Here is a 6,700-nt window from a genome sequence, read left to right on the forward strand (position 1 = left end):
AAATTTGTAGAGAAATTTTTTGAGCAATGCATGGGTATGGGCTTAGACCAGGAACAGAATGCATAAAAACAATGGCTGCTGAAATGAAATCTGCTGTCACTGGTGTCCCTGACGAGGTTGTGGAATTTTTGACCAAAATATGTGTTTTTTAGAATGCGGCACCTCAACAACATTATCGACATAAGTAAAAAGAAACAGAGGACTTACAGGAGTACAGTAAGAAAAACCATGAAAACAACAACTTAATTTTTCCTCCTGGGGTGCACACCTGGCTCGGTGAGAAACAAACTCATGCTTATCTGAATTCCATCACTATTAAACTGTCCTCTTTGTTCTGTTAATCTGTTAGGATTAAAATGAGAATCCTTAACTCGCTGTGTAGGATTTAGTACCAATGACAACTTTCTCTACGTTAATCTATACCTCTTTGGTTAAGGATAAGTGGCAGTCAATACATTACAGTATTTGTGTTCCCTTTTAAGATACATCTATACCCTATGGCTATGTTTAGAAGCATCAGAATATTATTAAACTTTGATGTATGGTCTGCCCTAAGGATAATCTATACTTTAATCAAAAAAAAAAAAAAAATAGAAATAAAATATTAAGGAGTATTTTTATTTTGGAAAGGTATCCTTACATCGTGTTACTACGTATACCTGTCAGTCAATGCTGTCAAGGGAGACTATACGAGGTGTGACGTCATGCGCAGACCGAACGTATTTTCGCTCGCTGATGAGCCGACCTCTCCCATTAAAGGACCTTGGGTGGAACAGTGTATTAAGCGCTGATCCAATGTATATATGGTCGGTCTCGACAACACTGCGCGACTAAATCCATGCCCTTTGATTCTACACGCACGAGTAACCTTTAAACTTGTTACTCTGTAGCCTTGGAAATATTCACCGGCGCATAAAGATGAAGCCCCAGTAGTGGTGTCACCCGTTGTCCTTTCAGAGTTCTTGCTCTGAGGAACAGCACGTAATAAGACTAATAATGGGTTTACATCACCAGACTGCAGTATATTCTCCATCATGGCTATTTCTAGAAGCATAACTACATTAATCAAGTCCACTAACACTTGAGGAAACTCGTGGCAGGGTCGACAAAAAATCGATGCCTAAATTATTTTTCATTACGTTGAAGAAGAACAGAATCATTTATTGAGAGCTAGAATTTTTAGAATTAAATAAAACATTGGAAGTAAATGGCAGGAGAGGATAGAAATGAAACTACTCGAGTACCATATGTGGATGATATCATGGCGAGGGGTAGATGGAGATGGTTTGGGTATCCTCTTCGCACTCCCCAAGAAAGATTAGTTCACCAAATGTTTAACTGGGCTTCACGAAGCACTAGAAGAGTTGAAGACCCAGGCCTATATGGCTGAGGACCATGAAGTGTGAAGTGGGAGATGATGAGTAGAGAAGTATTGAATTAAAAGCTCAAGATAGAGACAACTAGCGAAATCTAACCGAGCCCTTTGTGTCATTAATCGTGGGAGGAGATGATGATGATGAAATAAAACAAATATCATGACGAGGTCTGATATATCTAAGAATTTAACACTGCACATTGAAGACTGCAAAGGAAATTACTAGACGATGACATGTATTTCAGTAGATCTTAGTTTATCTTTCTCTTGTTACTTTGAAGTTTTTATCTTCATATTATTTTCAAGTTTTTATAGTTTATATATGAGACGTATCTTAATGTTATTATTGTTCTTAAACTTCTTATAGTTCTTAATTATTTTCTTTCTTCACTGGGCTATTATCTCTGTTGGGGCCCCTGGGCTTATAGCATCCTGATTTTCACATTAGGATTGTAGCTTAGCAATTGATGATGATAATAATAATAATAATAATAATAATAATAATAATAATAATAATAATGTCATTATTTTTTTATATATTAATTTACTTATTATCATCATTACCAAATTTCAGAATATAACCGCCGGAATAAGATTAATCCTATGCAAAGGGAAATACTAAATAAATATATAGATCTAAATGAATCATTTCATGATTAAATGATTAAATATAAAAGGCATGGAAGCTTTTTTCTATCTCTGAGGCCGTTTGGAATTGAATAACTGGTTCTATGAAGCTGTATATAGCGTTCAACTGCTTTTATTTTCTTAATTATTTTTGTTATTGGAAAAAGAACCTTTGGCCCTCCTTGATATATATATATATATATATATATATATATATATATATATATATAAATATATATATATATATATATATATATATATATATATATATATATATATATAAATGCATATATATGATTTGAGTCAATTCCTGTTCCTTGACGATATATAGTTCATACGATAAGGAACAGGAATTGGCTGAAAGCATACATGCGCATTTATATAGGGTCCATTTCCTAGCACTACAGCTCCTATAGCGGACCTAAGAACTCTCATAAGTACAATTTTTTTTTTTTTTTTTTTTTTTTTTTTTGCGGAATCACATCCCTATGGGGTCCCTGAAGAAATTCATCATCATCATCTCCTCCTACGCATATTGACGCAAAGGGCCTCAGATAGATTTCGCCAGTTGTCTCTATCTTGAGCTTTAAATTCAATACCTCTCCATTCATCACCTCCTACTTCGCGCTTCATAGTCCTCAGCCATCTAGGTCTGGGTTTTCCAACTCTTCTAGTGCCTTGAGGAGCCCAGCTGAATGTTTGGCGAACTAATCTCTCTTGGGGAGTGCGAAGAGTATGCCCAAACCATCTCCATCTACCCCTCATTATGATCTCATCCACATATGGCACTCGAGTAATCTCTCTTATAGTTTCATTCCTAATCCTATCCTGCCATTTAACTCCCAATATCCTTATGAGGGCTTTGTTCTCAAATCTGCTAAATCTATTGGAGATTGTTTCATCGTCATACCATGACTCATGTCCATACAGTAACACTGATTCACTGATATATAGTACGATTTCTATATGTAATTTCAGGAGATTTGTTTTCCAAATTTTACTTAGCCTAGCCATTGTCTGATTTGCTTTTTTCAATCTTTCACTAAACTCTAATTCTAAAGACCCTGTATTGGAGATCATAGTTCCTAAATACTTATATGATTCTAACTCATTAATCCTTTCTCCTTCCAATGATATTTAATCTTCCATTGCATACTCCGTTCTCTTCATCTCTGTCTTTCTTCTATTTATCTTCAGCCCAACCTCGTGTGATATTTCATGCATTCTGGTAAGCAAGCATTGCAAATCCTGTGGCGTTCTGGTAACAAGGACAGCATCATCAGCATACTCTAGGTCTGCTAAATTCTTATCACCAATCCAGTCCAATCCTTCTACACCCGCATTACAAAATCCATGAGGAGGATAAACAACATAGATGACAACACATTCCCTTGGAATACTCCGCTGTTCACTGGAAATTCATTTGATAGGGCTCCATTAACCTTAACTTTGCACTTTCTATGCTCATGAACAGACTTAATCAAATTTACATATCTAAGAGGAATTCCATAATAACGCAGGACTCTCCATAAAATTGGCCGGTGCTTACTATCAACGGCTTTTTCATAGTCCACAAATGCCATCTAAAGTGGAATTCTATATTCTATGCATTGCTGTACATGTCTCAAAATGGAAATTTGGTCAGTGCAACTTCTACCTTTTGTGAATCTTGCTTGTTCATCTCTCAGCTTTTCACCAATCTTTCTCTTCAGTCTCTTTAGATTGGCATACTATATATTTTCATACATTTTCAGCTGGGTTAAATTTGGACAATATTGGGCAATTTTGCAAATATGCAAATTAGTGCTGCCATTGCCCCAAAATTACATTTCTTGAATATGTTGAAAACTCTCTATCACTTTCCCTAAAAAATGGTGTCTATACCTATTAGACCGGGATCTAGCTTGAGTTCAATTACACTATTGGGTACAAAAGGTACATTTAGTTTATCTATATCAATATTTACTTTTTGTGATTTTTTTTTTAATTGATGATATTATTTTATTTGTATTATTGCCCGAAGAGCTCTGCTCCACATGGGCTTGGACCGAGTCTTTTTTTTTTTTTTTTTGTAAATATTTTGTATGCAAATATGTTTTTGTCCAATAAACATTATTATTATTATTATTATTATTATGATGATGATGGTTTTAAATAGATATTAATAAAGTTCCACAGGAAACCCATTTCTTGAGTTGCGGATTCTGAATAAAGTGATGAGAATTTAGTTCCTGCATATGGTTCGCTAACTGAATGTCTCTTCCCTTATTCTCCGCGGAGTGACGAGAATTTACTTCCCTCATATAGAGGACCAACTGAATTTCCTTTCCCTGATTCTCAGAGGAGTGACGAGAGTGATGTAAACCAACCTTAAGTTAGCTCATATGGATATTCATTTCTTGAGAGCAGTAGCAAAAGTCCAGTTACCTCGGACGAAACACTGACAACATCTGACTCGTGGTTCTCCAAATAACCTCAGTATCCTTTTATTATTACAGAAGAAGAATTTGAGACTATTGTCCTAAGTGATAATAACGACTCAAGTACGGATTGGGGACTTAATGATGTAGATGAAAGGGACAAGTTTTTCAATAGTTGGGCATTGCCTACCACATCCAAATATGAATATACAAATAGAAATACTCTCAAGTATCAGGAGTCAGAACATTCATCCGATCTTCATGAGCCAGAAACATATACTTATGATTTACAGGAGACATTATATTCTTCGTCCTATGAGACGTTAGAAAGTAATACATCTTATTCTCAAACGTATGAAACTAATTCCGATTTTTACGACGACCAAACGTTGATCTGGACTATCTTCCCCAGTGAAGAAACTCCAATAACCACAAGGGGTAAAAAGTAAAGGAGCAAGAGAAATTGGTGGGGTGGCAAAGGAGAGTAAGCAATTTAAGATAAGAAAAATGCCAAAAAATATTCTGATTTATACAACTAGTAATCTTATGTGTGCACTTGGTCAAAAAGCTAACTTAAGAGATGCTTGTTAAAACTGTCCGACTAAAAAAGATGTTTGGTTTAACTAACCAGTCTGAAGTATGCAAGGAATAACCTAGAGGACTTGCAATGCAGAGAGAACGTGTTTGGCTTCTTCTAGTATGTGGTCTGGGTCTTATGACGTCCCTGACATTGTGATGCATGGTTTAACTGCCAAAATTACAGGATGCTTAGCTGCACTGACCCATTGAAGGATACTCGGATACCTTTTATGAAAACCCCAAGTTTAACAGGCAAACATTTCTATGAAAACCCCAAGTTTAATAGTCAAACATTTATATGAAAACCCAAATTTAACAGTCAAACATTTTTATGAAAACCCAAGTTCACCGGTGAACCTTTTTTATGAAAACCAAAGTTTAACAGTCAAACATTTTTAAGAAAATTCCATGCTTAACAGTAAAACATTTCTATGAAAACCCAAATTTAACAGTCAAACGTTTTTATGAAAACCCAAGTTCACCGGTGAAACATTTTTATGAAAACCAAAGTTTAACAGTCAAACATTTTTATGAAAATTCCATGCTTAACAGTAAAACATTTCTATGAAAACCCAAGTTTAAGTCAAAGGTTTTTTTTTTTTAACACTCAATCTTTTTTTTTCTTAAAAAAGAAAAAAAAAGGAGGGGGGGGGGGTTATGAATCTCGGGCCCCCAGGATCCACATGTGGAAGGTCCATTTTGAGAGGCTAGATGCGGGTTCATATAAACTTAGTTATATGCATCAAAGAAACATTGTGAAAAATTATATTTGTTTTTGTTGTAATAATATCAATACTACTACTACTACTACTACTACTACTACTACTACTACTACTACTAATAATAATAATAATAATAATAATAATAATAATGTTTTGTTTATTGGGCAAAATATTTACTTAGATGGGATTTACAATATATATTCAGTCCAAATGCATGTGGAGCAGAGCTCTTCGGACAACAACACAGCTAAAATAATATTGTAAATAAGAAAAAAAAAAAGATCGATATACATACACACACACACACACACACACACACACACATATATATATATATATATATATATATATGTGTGTGTGTGTGTGTATATATATGAAATTATTAACTTAAAAACATAATGGAAGTGTATGTTCATATTCTAAAGAAAGCAGTATATGTAATAATGGTAAACACAAAGAAAATTATAACAATAATAATAATGCCGACGTGGCCAAAAAAGTGAACCACGAACCCTCTGCCCTTTCAAATGGGCCTTCGTAAGAGAGATGAGGAAGGTGAAGCCTAAGTAGTTAAGGTTAAATAAGAATAAAAGTCAAAGGTAAACTTGTATTTTCATTACTCCATCATTTCAAACTCCACAGTAATATTTGGATAATTTTTGTTTGTGAAAATTTGTGGATTAAGAAGAATAATAAAAACAAAACAATTTCAATGTCAGTTTCCACCCAGTAAACAAACCTCGTGAGTCCATAATAATCCTCTTTCCTTTTATGGGCATTGTGTCAAGACTTAAGCTGTTTTGCGAGAATTCGTTATACAACGCATTGCAACACCATCCCCTTGAGAGTTACAACCTAGTCTTTTTACTAGTTTATCAACAGACATATATAAAGAATTAATGCAGTTTAGATTAGCTGTTTTTTTCTAGAATTAAAAAAAAAAAATAGAATATAAAATATCTATAATTTCGTAAAAC

This window comes from Palaemon carinicauda, chromosome 39 (genome assembly GCF_036898095.1).
Source record: "Palaemon carinicauda isolate YSFRI2023 chromosome 39, ASM3689809v2, whole genome shotgun sequence".
In the NCBI taxonomy this organism is placed as follows: domain Eukaryota; kingdom Metazoa; phylum Arthropoda; class Malacostraca; order Decapoda; family Palaemonidae; genus Palaemon; species Palaemon carinicauda.